Here is a 22,390-nt window from a genome sequence, read left to right as displayed (position 1 = left end):
GCTAGATTATATAAAATGAACCTCACCACCCTGACAGATTAGAAGCCATCAGATTGAAAACACATCTAATGAGTCCTCAGAGCTAGAGTAGTTCCTTCCCCACACCAAAATATTGTGATTGAACAAGAGTAGCTGTTTTCCCCTTTCTGGACTGGAGTACTCAGATCCACAAAGGGAAAGTGAGCAAAAACACCTCTCTAGATCTAACATGTTCAGGAGTGAGAGTAGGCTAGCACTGCCCAAAAGCTGCACTAGATCCCATTGACATCTGAAGCTCTCTGAAGAAGCAAGAAGGTATGGATGTGTTTCTATTTCCTTTTGAATGGATTGGAGCTCACTGCAGAAGATATTATTCTTATTATTCTTATTGTTATTATTATTATTATTATTATTATTATTGTTATTAAAATAAAGATGTGACTGCACACTACTCATTATGTGAAACATATAGCTTGTCCCTCACTGGAGCTTAACCAAGTTAGACTAACCATGTTCCCCATCACCTGACCCACTTTGCCTCTTGGTTGAACAAAGCTTTGTTAGCTGATTGGCTTTCTTTTCTGCATTTACTGCTTTAATCCATCAGAATAGGGACTCCACCTGAAATTTCTCAGCAAATTCTGATTCTGTGCCTCAGTGTCTCCTAAACAACCTTTTCCTCCTCTCTTGTGCACGGCTTATTAGATTTCGAACACATTGGATGTTCATCTGTAAAATGTAACCTTGTTGATGTTATGTGATACATTAAGAAATAAATGCATATTGCATGTATAGAATGCAAGATGAGTATTTTATTATTCCTAGGGATGCACGAAAGCCACTTACCTGGTCTCGCAGCATTTCGCGGTGGGGGGGATGCGCTTCGCTGCTCTCCCCCCGAAGTTCAGGCCGGGGGGGGAGGCTTCCCGCCTCGCCCGGCCGAAATTCAGGCCGGGGGGGAGGCTTCCCGCCTCACCCGGCCGAAATTCAGGCTGGGGAGGAGGCGCCTCGCCTCGCCCGGCCGTGAAATAAAAAGTTAAAAAAAAAAAAACGCCCCCATGATAGGCTACGTGACAATTAACGTAGCCTATCACGGCTAGATCTGCAAAGTCTACGTAATAGCGTTGCCCTTATTTTCGCCATAGTCTATGTAATCTTTACATAGACTACAGCGACCAAATAAGGAACGTGAATGGCGGCTCCCTATGGGGGCCGCCATTAGCCGTACGCGCTTTTTTTTTTTAAAGCCACCCGTGCTACGCTACGTGACGATTTACATAGCCTATCACAGCTGACTTTGCAAATCTAGCCGTGATAGGCTACGTTAATTGTCACGTAGCCTATCACGGGGGCATTTTTTTTTTTTTAGTTTTATTGGAATGGTGGCGGCGGCAGCCGGTTGAAAGATCGGCTGCCGCCCCCGCCCCTGATCGAAGACCCGATGAACTGCCGCCAGGACCCACTGCCAGGAGGGACATTCGGGAAAGGTAAGTCCCGTCCCGGGGGGGGCGGGGGGCAGGGGGGCGGAGAATTTCTCCCCAAAACTTCTTCGGGGGGCCGAACACGTTGGCGCTCGGCCCCCCGAAGTTTCGGGGAGAAATTCTCCACCAACCCTAAATATTCCACATGTTGAAGAAAGCACAATTTGGAGAGAAATGCCCTCAACCCGGTGCCAGCTTGTCTGGCTGAAAGGGGGGGCATTGCGGGTGGGTGGGGTGACAAGATGTAGGGGCCTCTGATTGGTGCACCCCAGTGGCACCACTATGCAAGTAGGGGTGAGCTGAGTTGCCTTAAACTCAGCCCCCCTCCCAATCTCAGTTCTCTGGTTCGACGCAGCTAGAGAGAACTACAGCTCCTCCGGGAAACAACGAGGGACACCCGTCTGCTGGAGACCATCTGCCTGCTCGAGACTTCGTCCCATTCCAGCCACCCTGTCTTGGTGTGCAATCAACGTGCCTAAATCACTGCCAAAAGGCTCGCTTCCGCCCGGCGCTCGCGGCGAGGGCGCGCGCTCAGGTGCACCTCCTTTGCGGCCGGCGCCTCCCCTGCCGGCGGGACCACTGCCGTTTGCGGCAGCACACGCTTGGACTCGGCCCCTGAGGCCGCCACATTTGCTGCCCTCCGAGGGCGCTGGTGCTGGTGGGCTGTCTGCCCGCCCCCTCCCTCGCTTCCTCCCTCGCCTCCCTTGCTTATCCAGCGCCGATGGCTTAGTGCACCTGCTGCGGCTCCAGGGCTGTAGGCACTCGCGGCGTGGTCGCTCGTGCCCGGCGCTGCCTCCTTCCTGGCCGCCCTCGTTCGCCTCTCAGGCACCCGTTCTCAGTGGGGGCGCTGGTGGTTACAGCAGCGGCGCGCCCACCCTTCGCCGCCGCCACCTCCTCCTCCTCCTCCTCTTCCTTCCTCCTCCAGCAGTTGTGGCTTGCTCACGCCGCTGCGAGACTGGAGTTGCCGGCACTCGCGGCGGGCGGGCTTCCTCGTGTGCCGGCGCGACCGCCGGCGTCCATTTCAGCAGTGCGTGCTCCTGTACAGCGCCTGTTGTTGCTGGCGTTTGCCGGCCCCGGAGGTCGCCGGCGCTTACAGCGGCGGTGCGCTTGCACCCTCCCACTTCTTGATCACTGGTGATGGCAGCACGCGCTCGGGCGCGGCGTCTGTTGTCCCAGGCGTTTGCCGGCCCTGGAGGCCGCCGACGCTTACAGCGATGGCGCACCTGCCCCCCCCTTCTTAATTGCCTGCGGGTGTGGCGGTGGCGTGCGCTCAGGCACGGCGCCTGTTGCCCCCGGCATTTGCTGCCCTGTGTGGGGGCGGTGGCGACACCCTCCTACCTCGGCCGGCATCGCAGCAGTAGGTCGCCTTGCTCGGTCGGCAGGCTGCTTGCTGGGTGGGCTGCTGCCTGTAGCATGGCAACCACTGGGCCTGCCCTCGTTTGTCGCTCCTGATCCTTCTCAGGTGGCTTACACCGCCTGTGTCAGGTTTCTTTGGCCTTTTTGGCCCACAGGTTTGATCTGGTTGGGGGAGGGCAATTGCGGGCTGTTCCCCCTTAACAAGCCTCATGAGGTAGGTGGTTGTATTGCACCCGAAACACTCCCCACGACCTGAGTTCAATCCCAGCAGAAGCCAGGTCTTGGGTAGCTGGCTTGGGTCAACTCTGGTCTGTGGCTAGATCAGTCAACCCAGCCTTCTGAGGTCGATAAATTGAGCACCCTGCTTACTGGGGGAAAAGTAGTCACGACTGGGGTGGGCAGTGGCGGATCACCCCGCTTTAGTCTGCCGAACATGCCTGTGCAGGCGGTGTCCCCCTAGGAGTCAATAATGTCCCAGTACTTGCACAAGAGGAACCTTTCCTTTCCGGAGGGGAGTCTGCCTGGCAGCCATGTGTTGCCACCTTGAGTTCCACAGTGGGAAGTGGAGAAGAAGGAGGAGGGAGGAAAAAAAAAACCCCACGGGATATAAACGCAATGAACAAATGCCTCGGGGAAAGGACATGGATCCTGGGAATAGGAGGGGCTTGGCCTTCTGAGGAACCCCAATGGGCTGGATCTAGCCCCAGACCTGAGGTTTTTTGCACCCCATGCTAGCCTTTTCCTCCCGTGTCTCTAAGGGCTGGATGCTCCCAATCTCTTCTGATCTGGGAAACTGACATGGTCAGCCCTGATTAGTACTTGGATGGGAGCCCACCTGGGAATCAGGCTTCCTGCATCAAGCTGGGGGTTGGACTCAATGGTCTTGTAAACCCCTTCCAACCCTATGATTTCATGAATTAACTTTCTCGTTCAAGCGGCTCCCTGAGTTGCTGTTTGGGATCCCCCTCTTTCTAACAACATCAGGCCCAAAGAGGGGATGGGGCAGTAGCACAGGTAGAAGCTCTGCGATGCCCCTACAAATTGGCCTCTACATAGGCACGATTCTGAGTCAAATCAATGTTGCGGGCCCAGTCTCAGCTTCCATTCTCATGCGTCTGGAAACAGCTGAACGTACTCCCACGATCACCTCCCCTTCCCCCGACTGTGTCCAGGTAAAGCCATGGCAGTCCACCCCAAACAGACATGACAACAGTCGCAATGTTCACTCTTGCTTTCCATTGCAGTGTACCTGGACGCCATTGAGGCCTCCACCTCGCCTTCGCATGCTCACCATGGCAGCACACCGCCGCTGTGGGTGGTCCACCCTCCTGCAGCATCTCCGTCAGCAGTGATCCAAGCAACATTATCCTCCTTGTGGTTTCGCCCAGGCGGCACTCCTCAGTTGGAGGCGGTCCACCCTCCTGGGGCATCTCCGTCAGTAGCACTGCAAGCGGCATCGTCTCCCTTGCTCCCGGGGACCAGGACGCAGCTGCCCCGGATATGGGTGAGATGACTGCACCTCGCCTCACTTGTCCAGACGGGCAACCTTCAGGGCTTTGGGGTTGCCGCCTTAGCTTACCTCCCTGGGGCGGCTGTCCCTCCCATTGTCATCTCCCTATATGACACCTGGGCCGCCTGCAGCTCCATCAGTCACACCCACATTAGCCCCAGCCGCTTAATTCAGCATCTTACAGGGTTCTGCTGGATTAATTCAGGATCCCGCACCCTGCCCACACCCGCTTGGGCATCCACGTAAGTGGCATATTAGATCCTACTCTAATCTGGTTACTTGCAATGCCACCGGGGCTACTCCTTCTCGTAATGGCTTTCACCTGAGGAGGTGTGTAGCTGGCTTATGTCGAGGTCTTCCGCAGGAGGGCTGCCATTGACCCTCCTCTTCGCAGGGACCTGATGGACCTGGACCTTTCGCTCCAATTTTGACTCCTTCCCGGCCGTGTTTCCGTGACAGATCTGGCAGTGGCCACATTCCCTAGGCTGTCTCCCGCACTTGCCCTCGGCCTATGGTGGGTCCGCTGCTTCAGCACCTTTGTCTGTGCTGGGAATACAACCCCAAAGGTACATACTTCCAGAACCTTACCTTTTCCATCATAAGTGCTCCCTTATAGCAGTCAGCACTCGTGCACCTCTTGTCCAATGCCTGGGGATGGTAGGGTCCCCCTTGAAAGGCCAAGGCAATAGGAAGCCCGGGGGCAGGCTACAGCTCCCTCCGGTGGGCCCATGCCTGGTTAGGTTGGTGCTGCTACTCTAGCTTTAAGACGCTACCCCAACAAGGGAAATGCGTTTTAACTTGGAACACGTTTTCATGCTAGGTTCTAGGACCTCTCCCCCTTTGTCTAGGTCAACATAGGCCATCCTTACCTCGTAAGCAACATTTCCCCTCTCCAGGCGTTGACAGGTTCATGAGAGGTTTAACAAGGCAGTACTGGCAGAAGGGTTATAGCCCCCCCTTTTTTTCCACACCCCGATAGCCAGTCTACAGATTTCCCTTCTCGGAATGGTACCCAGGAAATCCTCTAAGGTGTTTATCCGATTCCTAACCTCTCTTCCCTGAGGGCCAGTTTGTTAATCACGAGATCCCTGATCATCAGTGCTCAGTGCGATACACCTTGTCGATGCAGCAGTTGTCTTGGTTTGGGATCCCGGCCACGGGTCCCTGAGGAGCATATCCTACCAATCCGATACCCTTAGGCATTATTTTTGCCTCCCTCAGGACAACTTTCAGGTCCTCTGGGCACAGCTCCAAGCAGTTCTTCCTAGGGTTTCCCTTGGGGGCCATGCAAGATATCATAGGGAGTCTTCCTTTCACAGGTTGTGTAGCGGCCCCTGGCCGTGCCTTCTCGTGCTTGCTCAGTTTGGGTAGTGCAGGGACTGCGGCTGCCGCACCATCGACCCTGGGTCACTTCAGCTGTGCGCACGTATCCTTGGGCATGGCTTCAACTTAGTAGGGCTTTAATGGCACCTCCTTCCGGAGGCATGAGCCACTCCTTAAAGCCGGACTGCAGATTCACAGGGTTCCGCCGCTACCCTGGGGGGTTTCAGACTCATAGGGCAGGTCTGATTGTGCTGTGGATAGTTGCCTGTAGAGTGGAGGCTGCCGCCACCAAGCACATTTTGGATGACCTCATAGCCAAGTCAGAACCCCCCCCTTCGGTATGACAACATGGCCATGTTATTCATTCCCCATCCTCCTGAAATCAGGGGGTCATGCCATGCGTCAGGGTGTTTGCGCTCCAGTGTCGGTGTTACAACATCTGGTTCTGGGCCCGCCATGTGCTGGGTTAGGCAAACCCAATTGTCGATGCTTTGTCACGAAATCAGGTCAACAACTTCCGGGCCTTAGTCCCGCGGATGCTTCCATTCACAGATCCCATCCTTGCAGTACTGTGGGAGACTGGGAGACTGAAGCCAGGCATGCCATCCTGCATTCCATGGCACCCTGAATAGGAACTGCCTGTGTCAGAGCAGGTATGGTGTGCCGTGCATTAGGCAAAGCTTCAACGATAGGATTCATGGTCATTATCTATAGATCATTGGCCACAATTTTGCACCTCCTTAAGGAACAACAGACTATCTGGGGCCATAAATCGCAAGCTGGCCATTTAGCCTTCCGGCCCACAACGGTGGGATTCACTGACTCCATGTCAGATTTAGGGTTCAGCGTGCAATACAGGGTTGGGCACAGATGTTGTCTGCTTTAGTAGATTTTAGCCACCCTCTCTCCCTGGATACCCCCTTTTGGGCTCCAGTGGTAATGACCCTCCATTTGCGCTTTTCAGTAAGACATTTCCCTGTTCCACGCAGCAAACGTAATGGCCTTTTTCAAGCCCCCCTTAGGAATTCAGGGTTGGTCTGGGCTCCCAAGTCCGACTTGTCCCGGTGGGCCTTGATATACTTCAAGGTACAGGTCTGGCCCAATGTAACCCACTTACGCATTTGGTGATCAAACTGATCGATATGGCAAGGGCACGGCAGTGGCCCACAGCCAAACACAAGTCAATGGGTTATGCCCCGTCGGCACCTCATGGGTTTTATGGAATGCCGCGGGTTCTGAGGAGGGGCCTCTGTTTTATCACTTCAATGGCTTACTGTTGACATAAGGGCAATTTGGGCAGTTTCTACTTTAGCTCTACCCCGCTAAGCCTAGGCAATTCGCAGTTCAGAACCCACTGTTGTCACATTGAAGTGGTCTCCATGGTAGCCGCTGGAGGTTTCTCTCACAGGCACGTTATGGCAGTTTGAAAATGGGACTTCACAGCAATCCAGCCTGTGTTTGCGAGTTGTCTGATTCTTCCTGACATAATTTTTGCTTTGCTTGCCCTGAAGTGCTTAATCCTTAGACCAGCAGACTTGACGTATGCCAGAAAGGGTGCTCTTACGTGGGCACGTTATGATGTCTGGAGCTGCACGATGGGCTTGTATGTCATCTGCAGCTTCTGTCACCCCGACACATTAAGATCCAGTGGCTTCACAGACGAGGCATACGGTTGGAGTCCCCTCCTCACCCTGTTCCACCAAAGTTTGTCAGTCTTCCTTCACAGGTCCAGGTGTGGCACATTGAGAGGAACAACTTCGGCTGTAAGCCAGGCAAGGACCTGATTGAACAGGCCTTGGTTGAGATGCAGGTGGTCCGGCATACCTGGCCGGAAGTAGCCTATTGCAGACCTCATCGCTCCCATGGATCAATGGGAAGGCATGGTATGACGTTGCCAGTGGCGGGGCACGTTGGAAAGTGCACAGAGAAATGGCTTATGGCCTATGCGAATGAGGTGATGGATGCACCACCCGCCAGAAAATTCTGTGGACATGGAGGGAGCATTACAGGAAGGACGGTGTCCGCCTGTCTCATATAGTGAATAACATATTCCTGTCTGATCTGCAAAGGGGCCTGCAGGAAGTTCTTCTGCGCAGGTGGGGGGAGTTTCACAAGCTCTAGGCTTGTGACTCCTGTGGCGGCTAGGACGGGCAAAAACAGGAAAGTAGGGATGGTGTGCATGCAGAGGCACCTTATGGTGACAGGTGATGCCTGAGGCCCCCCGAACGGGTTGTGCGGCTCGGCGGGGGGATAAGGGTTGCCTGGGAGACCAACCCTACTCACTCACCCAGGTGTTGTGCGGCACCGGGTCAGGGGTGACACCGGAAGGTCTACCTCCCCCAGAAGGGGCAGTCCAGAGGGATGGCGAGATCACCGCCACCCCTCAGGCTGGGTGTGTTTTCGCCCTAGAAGTGCCAGCTAGCCGCTGACACAGTTAGATGCCCATCCTAGTTACCCCTTTGCAACTATTTCAATAAATGTGGCCCAATTTTCAACCCAAGCTTGTTGTCTGCATCTTCTTTAACCCATCTCCGCTCGCAATGTATCTTTTAGAAAATGTTTATTCTTCAAGGTTTCAGAACATGATCCTTCCTGCTGATCATTTCTGCAACGTTCTCCAAATGTACTCTATATTTAGAAAAGAAAGTCAATGTCTGTTATATTGCATGCAGCATTACAATGTTCTAATCAGAATAAGGGGATGCATAAATAGTCTCTTATTATGAATATCAAACATTGGATAACAATACATAAAACTTTTGGTGGACATTAAAATGCACTTAAAATATGTATCTATATGGATGTTATATTACAAGAGAGCATTCAAAGTCAAAAAAATGTTTTTCGATATATGTTGTCTCTGGTGGGCTATATGTTTATAGGTGTTTTTTATGTAAATGGTTCTGTACTTCATATAATGTATTTTTAATTATTTTTAATTTCTGTGAACCACCAACACAGCTTTGGCTAAGGGGCGGTATAGAGAATGAATGAATGTCATTGTAAAACTGAATGTACATTCAAATCTAAATTTGTATCCATCCAAATTCTATCACTACTTGCCACACATATTTTTTAAAGGATTAGATTGGCTCATTAATGTTCATACATCATAAAGCCACATTAACATTGTGATTCATATTTATTTCTCTTTCATTATCAGTGTTAATGCCTTTTTATTGCTGAGATAAATACTCCCTAAATACTGGATAAATTCCAGCCAGCCATTAACTGGTAGGGATTACCAGCCATTACCAGCCATTTGGTAGGGATGGCGGAGAATTCCGCCACAGATTTCACTGAGGCTGAATGCACTGGCATTTGGTCCCCCAAAACCGATGGTGGAATGGCATTCACCCCCCCGCCACCTCGCAGAATCCCCCCAGAATGAAACTTACCTGGGGCAGTGGTGGCGGCGGCGGCAGCTCCAGTGGCGGCGGCTGGTCTTTTGGCTGGCTGCTGCAGCTGCAAATGGCGACAGCCGTAGCAGCCACCATTTGTGTCCTGCCAGGCTGCCATGATAGGTTATGTAAGTATTGACGTAGCCTATCACGGCAATGAGCAGGGACGTCACAAACGGTGGCCGCTATGCCGTTTGCGCCGCTGCTCTTTCCGTGATAGGCTACGTAAGTATGTATGTAGCCTATCATGGCAAAGAGCAGGCACGCAAACAGCAGCGAGGAGGATTCGGCTCTGCGAAGGTCCTGCGGGAGGCGGAGGTGAGTTGGATCGTTCCTCCACAGACTCCGGAGGCCGAATTTGGCCTCCTTGGAGTCCGTGGTGGAATTCTCGGACATCCCTATGTTTGTCTAATGTCATCTGATATACATCCATTCAGTTGATTAGCTACATGAACCTCTGATTAAATAGATCTGAGGAAATCCAAGGCAAATGGATTCTAAAGGAAGCAAAAGCCGAATGTAGCCAAATGCGTACCTTGAAAAGCCAATTTTAATAAAGTCAGAACAATGATAAGTAAGGTCCCATGGCAAGCGACTCTAACGAAAAAAGGAATCCAAGACAGGTGGGAATTTTTAAAGAAGGAAATTCTAAAGGCACAATCACAAACAATTCCAACAAGAAAAAAGGTTGGAAACAAGAGAAGAAGCCATTGTGGCTTCACAAAAACCTTAACGATGACCTGAAAACAAAAAAAGACACATACAGGAAGTGGAAGGAAGGCCAAGTGACAAAGGAAGAGTACAGGAAAGTAGCACAGAATTGCAGGGATGGCGTCAGGAAGGCTAAAGCTGAGAATGAGTTGAGGTTAGTGAGGGATGCTAAAAACAACAAAAAGGCTTTCTTCCGCTACGTGCATAGTAAAAGGCAGAGGAAAGGATGGCAAAATGATAACAGATGACAAGGAAAAGGCAGAAGTGCTCAGTTCCTACTTTGGCTCAGTCTTTTTCCAAAAGAGGGTCTATGACACCCTTGGCAAAGGTGAAGTACAGGCTGAAGGGGCAGGATTGCAGCTTGAGATTGATAGGCATATGGTCAAGGAACACGTCATTACTTTGAATGAGTTCAAATCTCCAGGGCCAGATGAACTGCATCCTAGAGTAATAAAGGAACTGGCAGAAGAACTGTCAGAACCATTGTCTATTATCTTTGAGCAATCATGGAGGATGCGTGAAGTTCCAGATGATTGGAGGATGGCTAACGTTGTCCCTATCTTCCAAAAGGACAAAAAGGAGGAACCTGGGAACTACAGACGAGTCAGTCTGACATCAATCCCTGGGAAAATTCTGCAGCAGATGATAAAGCAATCCATCTGGAAGCACCTTGAAAACAATGCCGTGATTACTCGAAGCCAACATGGATTTGTCAAGAACAAATCCTGCCAGACAAATCTGATCTAATTTTTTATCAGGTAACCTCCCTTGTGGACTGTGGGAATGCTGTGGACATAACATACTTCGACTTCATTAAAGCTTTGGACAAAGTGCCCCATGAATGATATCCTGATGAGCAAACTAGCTCAAAGTGGGCTACATGAAACAACTCTCAGGTGGATCCACAGTTAGCTACAGGATCAGACTCAAAGAGTGCTTCTCAATGGGACCTTCTCAAACTGGGGAGAGGTAACGAGTGGGGTACCACAGGGCTCAGTCCTGGGCCCAGTGCTCTTCAACATTTGTATTAATGACTTGGATGAGGAGGTGCAGGGAATGCTGATCAAATTTGCGGATGACACAAAATTGGGTGGGATAGCTAATACCTTGGAAGACAGAAACAGAATTCAAAATGACCTTGATAGACTGGAGCGCTGGGCAGAAAACAACAAAATGACATTTAATAGGGATAAATAGCAAGTTCTGCACCTAGGAAAAATAAATGCACAGTTACAAGATGGGCAATACTTGGCTCAACAATACTACAAGCAAGAAGGATCTTGGAACTATTGTAGATTACAAGCTGAATATGAGCCAGCAATGTGATGCGGCTGGCAAAAAGGCCAATGCTCTTTTGAGCTGCATTAATAGAAGTACAGTTTCCAAATCACGTGAAGTACAAGTTCCCCTCTACTCAGCACTGGTTAGGCCTCATCTTGAGTACTGTGTCTAGTTCTGGGCACCACACTTTAAGAAGGATGCAGAAAAGCTGGAGAGGGTTCAGAGGAGGGCAACAAAGATGATCAGAGGACTGGAAACAAAGCCCTATGAAGAGAGACTGAAAGAACTGGGCATGTTTAGCCTTGAGAAGAGAAGACTGAGGGGAGATATGATAGCACTCTTCAGGTACTTGAAAGGTTGTCACAGAGAAGAAGGCCAGGATCTCTTCTCGATCATCCCAGAGTGCCAGACATGGAATAATGGGCTCAAGTGACAGGAAGCCAGATTCTGGCTGACCATCAGGAAAAACGTCCTGACCGTTAGAGCAATACAACTAGGGATGGATGGATTCCCTACCTTTCATTCCAGGGGGGCAGGGGTCCGCAGGGGGGCCAGTCGATCCATTCTTGCCCCCTGGAATCCTCTGGAGTGGCTCTGCATCCAGAGGATTCTGTGGAGCCCACTCCGTCTCCCTAGCACAGGCAATACAGTAATGGCAGCTACCATTACCATATTGCTGGGCAAAATACAGCCGCAAATGCCATATTGGAAGCCACTTGCAGCTGTAAAGTGCTGTTTTTTACCTAAATAGAGCTGTAAACGGCTGCAATTAGGTTAAACTTGGGGCTTTACATCACAAGTGGCATCCAATATGCCATTTGCATCTGTCTTTTTTCCACGATAAGCTAGTGTATCACTAGAAGTTTTGTGCTGGGTTTAATTTATTTCATTTCATTTATTACATTCCTATACCATGCAATAGTTGAAGCTCTCTGGGTGGTCAAGTGTATTTGCACTTTAATATTCTTTCAACTGCTGGTAACTTTTCTAATTCTTGGAAAAGCTGGATGAAAATTGCAGTGATAGTTGCCCCTCCTTTGGTAATGAAGTCAAATTTCAGATTGATCACTGTAGCTGACTTTGTATAAGAGCAATCTTGACATTGTGAGGGTATCCAAAAGCAGACATGATATGTTCCTTGTACACCATTGTTCTGAACATGAAAGACAGTCTAGACCTGTGCCTAAGTATGAAACCAGCATAGTTTCAGAAGAGTATGTGCAGAAGGTCATGAGAAAATAAAGTTCTCATTTTTTAAATGGGGTGATCTGATACCCTTCCTCTTCCACCACCCACTACCCTTGCAATTTGGGCAATTTCTATGAAAAAAGGACACACATCATAATATTTTCACAAGGCAAAATCCTGTGAATTTTCAGAGGATAGGTGCAGGGGCTGGCTAGTAATGAAGGATGAATGAAAAATCAGTTAAGGCTTTTTTTCAGAATTAAACTTTTGGGCATTGGAAGAAAGGTCATCTCAGGGTGTCATCCTTGTCTGGTGGATTTCAATTAAAAAAAAAGTAAATATTTAAGAAAAATAACGATTCTTTTGGACATTATGCAGACTCATGGAGACAGCTGGGCACCGGAATTACGGTTGTCGGTACAGGTTTATCTTCGAAATTTTCGGAGTGGAAAAAAAAGAGGAGAATTCCGGGGGCTTGTGAACTGCAGAACGGAGCACTAGCCGCAAACTGCAGAAGTCAAGCGGCACGGAAAGTACACAATTCGTACATCCCTATATTGTACCAGTGTTCTCACCTACTGTAAGCAGTTGTTCCTGCAAGTGCAACAGAGCCAGTTGAGGAGTAGAGGCCCCGTCACATACTGCTCATTGAATTCAATGTGGCTTACTCCTGGGTAAGTGGGTATAGCATTGCTGCCTTAATTGGCTAAAAGGAAAGATGCTTTAAAATGCTTTACCTCTGGAAAGAGGTTGGATTAGTTGACCTTCAAATTCCCTGTGGATGATATTGCTTGCCATTTGTAAAGTGGAATTGTAGCTTCAGTTGCATGACAGCTTCAGTTGCATAGACTCTGTGTGTCTATACCAGCAAACAAATATCTTGGACTTAAGTCCACCACTCTGCCACTGACGGCCATCCAGCTCCAAGGTAGTTGGTGAAGCTGGAATGAACCACAGCCGATGATTCCACAGCATAAGCATATTGCCTAAATAATACATCTGTTAAGTGTGTGGCCCTTAACAGCCATTATTTCCTGGCATTTTGTAGCTTGAGTGAACATGAAAAGCCCTTAACGCAACACGTTAAAGTGAAAGGTTTTTGTTCATTGAATTTCGTTACATTTTGAGAAGGCTAAGTGTACAATATTAGATGCCTGGACCATTTAGGATAGTAGACATCAATCATATTCACCTTCAAGAAGTCAGTACTATTTGGAAGACAGTACTGTAAGCACCCACATTGATTCTGAGAAGAAGGGGGGGGGAGCGGCAGAGATTAGGAAACAATGTTCTGAGAAAACTGTGAAGAGGGAAAAGACAGGGACAGAAAAGACAAGTCCTGAGAAGGCTGAGGGCATTTCTACATGAGGCATTTATTGCACGCTCATGATTGTCCACTCACAGAAGTTTGTGGTAGGGATGGTGGAGAAATCTGCCATGGACTCCAATGAGGTCGGATTCTTTAGAATCTGGCCCCCCAGAGTCCATTGCGGAACGGACGGAAATCCTCCCCGGACGGACCCTACCTGCTGCTGGCCAGCCTGGGGCTGACGGCTGCTGCCGTCTGTCTGCTGCCCTGGACTGTGGCCGCAGATGGCGTCCAGCGTAGGGGATGCCATTTGCGTCCCTGCTCTTTTCGGTGATAGGCTACATAAATATTTACTTGGAAGTCTGGCTGTGGATGGGCCTGAGTGGTGGCTCCATGGACTCACCGCAGAGCGTAGCTGGCCAAGCAGGATTCTGGGGGGAGGGACGGTCCGCAGATGCCCAGACCGGAACGGTAAGTGGGTTTCGTACACCCCCAATTTGCGGGTCCTTTACACAACATCATCAACCTCCAGGATGTCTCCCGCCCTGTCCCCCCTTTAACCCGCTTTCGAAAAGATTGGAGACAAGCTGCAATAAACCTTACCTTCCACTTTAGCATTATTTCACATTACATTCCATAAAATGTAGCCAGAGATAGACTATCACCATTGTCTCGCGCCAGAAATTGTATTAATCAATCAAACGGAAAAAAAAGTCACCAAAGACTTACAGTCCAATTTAATGTGAATGACTGCATTGATTCAGAATCACCACATTTACTTGGGAGTAAATCCTACTGGAGGCAATGGGATTTAATTCTGATTAAGCAGGCTCTGTGTTGTGGCTCTTGATCAGCATGCCGTTCATTTTTAAAAACAAAAATGTGAATGGAAAAGAGGCAGTGATCAATGTATTACTGAAATACTCCACCCCCTATCACATCACACACAGGGATTTATGCTTTGTTGCACATTGATACAGGGAGACAATTTAATGAATAAATATATATCTATAAAATACCTGCAATTTCAATAAGCATGTGCAAAATGTTTTTCATCCAATCAACTTTGGAGTTACTTATGAGTAAACATACTTAGGGAGCAAAATTGCGGCTGTGGCTTTGACTGACAACTTTCCCTACAGAGAAAGAGAAAAAGAGAGAGAGAGAGAGAGAGAGAGAGAGAGATTGAAACCCATTATGTGTCAGAAATATTGTTAGAAAGCTAGCATTTTTTAACTATGGGAAAAAGATATAAGGTGCAGTTATATATATATATATGGTAGATCTACTTTTCTTTTTCCCCCAGCCCCCCAAAGGTTCAAGAATATTAACATTCTCAAGGATATTAAGGACTTGTTAATAGTCCAGAATACCTGTCATCAACTCTATCACACAGAGCTTTGTAATCAATAAAATTCAGTGTGGAGGTTCCAAACATCCCATTTTGTATAGTTTTATAACACTTTTCTTTTTTTCTAGATTCACCATTTCCTGAGGAGAATATCATTTAATGACAGTGCTGGTGAACAGGTGTCTTTTTGATGAAAGAGGTGAATTAAGAACCGGATTTGATATTATCACCCGGGTTAAATTCCCGAACAAGTCCTCCTTAAGTGTGAAAGTAAGAAGGATGGATCTAGGGATGTCAGAGAATTTCGCCACGAATCTCAGGGAGGCCGAATGCCAGCGCATTCGGCCCCCCGAAATCGTAGGGATGGCGGAGAATTTCTCCCCGAAACTTTGGGGGGCCGAGCGCCAACGTGTTCGGCCCCCGAACAAGTTTCGGGGAGAAATTCTCCGCACCCCCCCCCGCCCCCCACACCCCCCCTGGGACGGGACTTACCTTTGCCGAATGTCCCTCCCGGAGGCAGGTCCGGCCGGCGGTTCGCGGGTGTTCGTGCGGGGCGGGAGAGGCAGCTGGTCTTTCGACTGGCTGCCGCCGCCGCCATTGCAATCAAAGAAAAAAAAAACGCCCCCGTGATAGGCTACATGACGATTAATGTAGCCTATCATGGCTAGATTTGCAAAGTCAGCCGTGATAGGCTACGTAAATCGTCACGTAGCCTATCACAGGTGACTTAAAAAAAAAAAAAAGCGTGTACGGATAATGGCGTAGTCTACGTAAAGATTTACATAGACTACAGCGACCAAATAAGGAACGCGAATGGCAGCTCCCTATGGGGGCCGCCATTAGTGTACGCGCTTTTTTTTTTTAAAGTCACCCGTGATAGGCTACGTGACGATTAACGTAGCCTATCACGGCTGACTTTGCAGATCTAGCCGTGATAGGCTACGTTAATCGTCACGTAGCCTATCACGGGGGCGTTTTGTTTTTTTTTTAACTTTGGAGTTCGCGGCCAGGTGAGGCGGGAAGCCTCCCCCCCGGCCTGAATTTTGGCTGGGCGAGGCGGGAAGCCTCCCCCCCCCGGCCTGAACTTCGTGGGGGGAGCAGCAAAGCGCCTCCCCCCCACCGCGAACAAGCTTCGACGACAGGTAAGTGACTTTCGTCCACCCCTATGAAATCAGTGGCGAAACGGTCTGCCCCCCCCGCCCCCCCCCCGGGATGGGACTTACCTTCAGCGAATCTTCCTGGCGCCAGCAGCTCCGGCGGCGGTTCGGCGGCAGCAGCCGGTCTTCTGACCGGCTGCCACTGCCACCATTTCCAGTTAAAAAAAAAACAAAACCGTGATAGGCTAAGTAAAGATTTACATAGCCTATCATGGCTAGATTTTAAAAAAATACCGTGATAGGTGACGTAAATGTTTACGTCTCCTATCACAGCTGATTTAAAAGAAGAAGAAAAAACCAGTGCGTACGCAAATGGCGGTGCCCATTGCATACACGTGTTTTTTTTTTTCTTTTAAATCAGCCGTGATAGGCTACGTAAACATTTATGTAGCCTATCATGGCTGGCTGCAGGGACGCAAGCGGCGGTGGCTATGGCAGCCGCCATTTGCGGACCCGGACGGCCAGGATTCGGGGGGGAGGGACGGAGCGCCTACCCCCCCTGCCAGAATTTCAGGGGGAGGGATGGAGCGCCTCCCCCCCACCTTGAATCAATTCCGTGAAACAGTAAGTGACTTTCGTACATCCCTTAGATGGATCTACTGGCCTCACTAGGCAGAGAGTTCACCATTAATGAGAACAGTATCACATGGCGCAAACGTTTTAAACAAGTGAGATTTCACTGTAAATTGAATGGTACAAAGCTAAACCAGGAAGTGTTACAGTAGTTCTTGACAATCGGTTCTATTCACATAGGGCGATTCCTTTGCAATGGCTCCTTTACCGAAGTACCATTATATCAGTTCAAGCACTCAAAAGCCAGGGAAATTAGTAGCTAAAGCTAGGGATGTCAGAGAATTCCACCATGGACTCCAGTGAGGCCGGATTCGTTAGAATCCTGCTCCCTGGAATCCGTGCTGGAACGGCCTCCCACCCCCTGCCACCCTGTGGAATCCCCCCGGGATGGAGCTTACCTGGGGCGGATGCGGTGGCGGTGGCGGCGGCGGCAGCTCCGGCTGGTCTGCCGGCTGGCCACGGCTGGGCTGCTGCGACCGCAAATGGTGGCCTTCGTAGCGGCCGCCATTTGCGTGCTTGCAGGCAGCCATGACAGGCTACGTAAGTATTTGCGTAGCCTATCACAGTAAAGGCAGCCACGCAAATGGTGTAGTGGCCACCATTTGCATGGCTGCCTATACCATGATAGGCTATGTAAATACTTACGTAGCCTATCACAGCAAAGAGCAGGGGCGCAAATGGTGTAGCGGCCGCCATTTGCATCCCTGCTTTAGCTGTGATAGGCTACGTAAATATTTACGTAGCCTATCATGGGCTACCATAGGGACACAAATGGCGTCCCCTATGCAGGATGCCATTTGCGTCCGCACCAGCCCGGCAGCAGCTGGAGGCTCTGCTGTGGATCAGCCTGGCCAGCGGCTCCGCAGCATGGCCGCGGAGCGGAGCCAGCCAGCCAGGATTCCAGGGGAGAGGACCGGATAGCCTCCCCTCCTTCAAGGATTCTGGGGGGAGGACAGGATCGCCTCCCCCCCGCCAGTGCATGCCCTGACCAGAACCAGGTAAGGGATTTGTACATCCCTAGCTAAAGCTGATGCCTTAAGAGGCGTGTCCTGTGAATTATTTTTTTTAGCTGCCTAAGAAATGTTCATCCTAATTTAGGAGGCAAGGATATTATAACTTTACTTATTCAGGAACTTTTTGGACTCCAAAAAGTCCAAAGACTTCATCCTTCACAGTATGACATACAAGCAATAATAATCCAGCACTTCTAACTGTACTGCACTTTCTGCTACACAGAGCTAAACACCAAGAGATATCGCGATGAACTTGGTACTTCCTGTGTTGTCTCTTCTGCTTCTCTTAATACCTGATGAACTTCTATGTGTCATTATCAGACAGTACTTGGGAACTAAATTAATGTGACTAGCAGGGGTAGCACCTCAGTGGACGACTCCATGTTGAACCTACATATGTTCATTTGATTGTATCTGAAGAGCCTCTCTATACTCAACTGTGTAAGTCTAACTGGAAATCCTATTGAACTAATTACAGCAGGAAACAAGAAACTCTGCTCCTGGGCAAAGGAATGCTGGTTGAAACAGGCCTTTCAGCACCTGCTACTTCTCCAGCTGTTTTGCTGTGTTTAATGCTAATGCCTGTCAGCAGATGGGGAACTAATTATCTCCCCAGTAATTATCAGCCTTAATTGTCCTGCTCACCAAACCTCATGGGATATAAACAGGTTTGCCATGAACTGATTATAAGAGTCTCCTCCAATTCTCAGAGCTGGGCAGGGGTAATGAAGGTTCTGTAATTCTAAGTCTAAATTTGTTTGGGTATGTCTGCATTATCTGAGTGTCTGGTGATTTTGATCAGAGAGAACATACTGAGACTTTGAGTACATCTGCTCAAGTGGTCTTCACCTAATCCCCACTATGTCTCCACTTTTGGATCTTTCTTGTAAAGAAAACATTCCATCCCTGGGTATTTAGGTACAGAAGAAGTGCAAACAGTTCCATGGGAATTTTGAGATGCATAAAATAAAAATAAATAAATTTAAAAAGATTATTGCAAATTAGAGGAGGAGGACACTCATGCAGGCATTCTTTGATACCAATTGAGCAATGAAGCAGTTGGGCCAGCTCTTAATCAAAGCTGGTTGTAACCAGGTTGATGCAAAGCAGTGCAATGCAGTTGAAAACAGTGGAATATGTGGCTGGAATGAAGGTTTTGTCCTCAAAATGGTGTTGCCATTGCTGTTGATGCTTGGTCTTCTGCCTCATGTCGTGAATAAGATCCACTCTGTTCCTCCTAGCATGAAGACATGTTCCATTAAATGCAGACTAAGTGATTCCTTTCTTATTTTACATGAACTTTCTCAGCCAGGCGATATTGTCATTGGAGAGATAGCTTCCATGTTCTTTCTGCTGCGTGTTTCCACTAAATTCAACCAACGACCCTCTCCATGGTTGAACAAGGAAGTTGTGTAAGAGGTTCTTTTTCTCCTCTATAGCATTCATTTGCTTACCCATTAAAATAAGATCAGGTATTGTAGCAATAAAATGCTTGAAGAGCTCATTTCTAGGGATATGTGAATGAACAAAACTCAAGATGGTTGAAGTTCTTCTATTTCCACTTCAAACCCCATTCTGATTCCATATTAGGTTGAAAGTTTTTTTTCCCCCACGCAAGAAATTGTGAGTATTTCAATGTGCATTTTTAAAAAAAAAATGTACACATTTTAGTGCATTTTTCAATTACACAGCTTTCCCCCATTGACTGAAGTGTGTGCATATGCATTTTTTAAAAATGCATGTATTTTTCTGGCACACTTTCCAATGTAAGCCTTTTTCAAATGCATTTCACTTTTGTTGTTCAACTGAGTACATTCTAACCACAAATTGTACTCAAGTCTACATTCGGTTTCAAGAGGTGCAGATGGGTTACATTCTGGTCAAAAACAAACTGAAATCAATTTCTTCCCCACACCTACTCATTACACCCTCTGTAATATGAACTAGGTCATATTTAAGTCCAATAATTTTATTTGGCATGCCTTCAGTATGAGGGGTGGGGTTTTTTTGATAGATGAAAATTAACTCCTGATATCGTTTATCAGTACTCCATTTCAGTGGCACTGACTTAGCATTTACTCAGCCCAACTATTTTATATATCTATCATTCCATATGATATGCTTTCTGATTTCCTTGTGTCTGCTATGTCTTACATCTGTCTCATCCCTTCATTGCCTTTCATATTTTCTCTCCATCTTTTCCTCCTCTCACAAACACAAATGATTCCATTCTGTTTTATTGTTTCCTTCCATCTTTAATATTCCGTAGATGCCACATTATGCTACTTTGTCTCCTGAAACTTATCTTGCCATTCTGGCTCTGTGCCAGATTATTCTCTGATATGTCTGATTATTCTCCTGGGAAAATGGCATATTGTAAAGGTTGTGCATAGTCTTGATATTTGCAATACACTCTCTGAATTAATCTGCTTCTCACTTTTCAAGAACCTTTGTATATCACTGATCTTAATTTCAAGAAACAATGAGTTATATTTTATTCCATTTGTGGCTAAGAATCTAGAACCAAATTGGGCTCTTTGGACAGATTTGGGAGATGTCCAAACCAAAGAGGGGCTCCACTGGACTGACTCTGGACACTCCTGAAGTTTTGGGATTCGTAGAGACACAGGCAGTGTGTCTCCAAAAACGTACATGTTTCTCGCCAGGTTTTCCATACACAGAAAAAACCAGGATTTTTGCATCACTTCACTGCCTTTTGTATATTATTTCCATCTCTCCCTCTTCTCAAAAACAGATTCTTCTGGGTTTGTGGCATGAAACATGTCTGTGCTTCTTTCATATCTGAAAGTTTGTGTATATTATCTACCACCCCTCCCGCATTATTATCTGTGTCAGGATAACAGTACCGACCTACATAACAGGATTGTTGTGAAATTTCCTCTGACAATATATACAGGACACCTCAAGCACTATAAACCACTGCATTAATGAAAAAAGGAGTTTCCAATGAAGCTTTTCTCATGACATCCTCCAGTCACTCTCACAGAATTTTACAGAGGAAACAGGTGTCATCCGCTTGTAATCCTCTTGTGTTGTCCTATCTTTTTTTTTTTTTACCAGATGGAAGAGTTGCACAATGACAATGCCTTCTAATTATTTACACAAGAACTCCCTCCATCTGGAAGCATCCTAATATAATTTATATGGTGGCAGAGTGACTGGATAACCATCTCCTTTGTTAGGCTGATTGCTGGCTAACTCAGAATGATTGTTCCATGTTTTCTCAAAGAAATTTATTGCTTAAGTGGTCATTGGGAATTTCTGTGTTAGGCTGAGAAATTCATCAGAACTTTGAGAAAGTTGACAACATTAAAGTAGGAGGGGAGATATAAGCTGTGTGTGTTTGAAGATGCAGCAGTTGTGAACTTTGAGAGGCAGACAGATGAAGAGAGAGCAAGTTGGGAATTGGTTGAAGGATGGAAGCCAATCTCTCTCTCTCTCTCTCTCTCTCTCTCTCTCTCTCTCTCTCTCAGCACCTGATATGGCATAGTATTGCAAATGTGCTGCCCTGTTCAGGTGCCTCTTTGCTTCTTCTTATGTTCCAACTCTATATTTGTAAATAAAGTAAATATAATAAGAACTTCACGAGTTTTGCTTTCTAATCCATATGCAACCAAAACTAGGTACCATTGTGCTGGTAACTTTTCAGCATTCAGGATAGTGAGAAACATGTAGCAGTTACATGTGCGAAGTATTTATTTAATGTCCAAAGTATTTCTCATATATATATATGTGTGTGTGTGTGTGTATATATATATATATATATATATACACACACGTGTGAAGGTATGTATGTATGTGTATATATATATATATATATATATATATATATATATATTCAAAACCCCTTACAACAACCATTTCTACACTTTTGTGTCAATGCATTGCAAAAGAAATACAGAAAATGCATACGAGCTAGAATTATTTCATGCAGTGTAGAATATTTTCCTTTACATAATCCAGGACAGCAGCTAATCTTTTATTTGACAGAACAAAGAGTGTAAGAAATAATATTTTTCCTATGGTACTTCTGTGTTTTTTTGCTTTTTTATTATACTTAAAAAAAAAAAAAACTTCTATTGCAGTATGGTGCCAAAGAACTACCAGGATATCCTAGCCTTGGTATTTGCTGTAAAGGAGATCAACAAAAATCCCAGAAACTTGCCAAATGTCACTCTGGGGCTTCACATCTATGACAGCTACCACAATAATGAGATGACTTACAAGATGACACTGAATCTGCTTTCTTCTCAGCGTAGGTTTGTTCCCAACTATAACTGCGATGTCCAGAACAATTTGATAGCTGTCATTGGGGGAATAAACTCTGGGACTTCTCACAACATGGCTACTGTTATAGGCATCTACAAAATTCCACAGGTAGATAATTTGGAGGCTAACACTGAAATGTTACACAAAATTCAGATCTTCTTTAGAGAGTAATTTGTGGCTGAATGGGAGTGGTGGGTGGTGACTGTGTGTGTGTGTGTGTGTGTGTTTGTGCACACACCCCAATGCACCACTATGGGATAAGCTTGTTGTCATTACATGTGTGAGTAGAAATGTTGGGGGTATTCCCCGAATGGCAATTGGGACCACTTTTTTTTTTTACCTACGTCATGCTGTTCAGCATGTAGAACATGTCTTATAAGCATGTCTTTGACTATAGTTTTAATTGATCTTCCATTCTTCCTTGCTCACGATTGGCAGGTAGCATAGGCAACAAAGTAAGATTGTCA

The sequence above is a fragment of the Heloderma suspectum genome, chromosome 6 (assembly GCF_057233095.1).
Source record: "Heloderma suspectum isolate Gila_16-S chromosome 6, 16-S_ref, whole genome shotgun sequence".
Classification (NCBI taxonomy): Eukaryota; Metazoa; Chordata; class Lepidosauria; order Squamata; family Helodermatidae; genus Heloderma; species Heloderma suspectum.
This window is presented reverse-complemented; position numbering follows the sequence as displayed.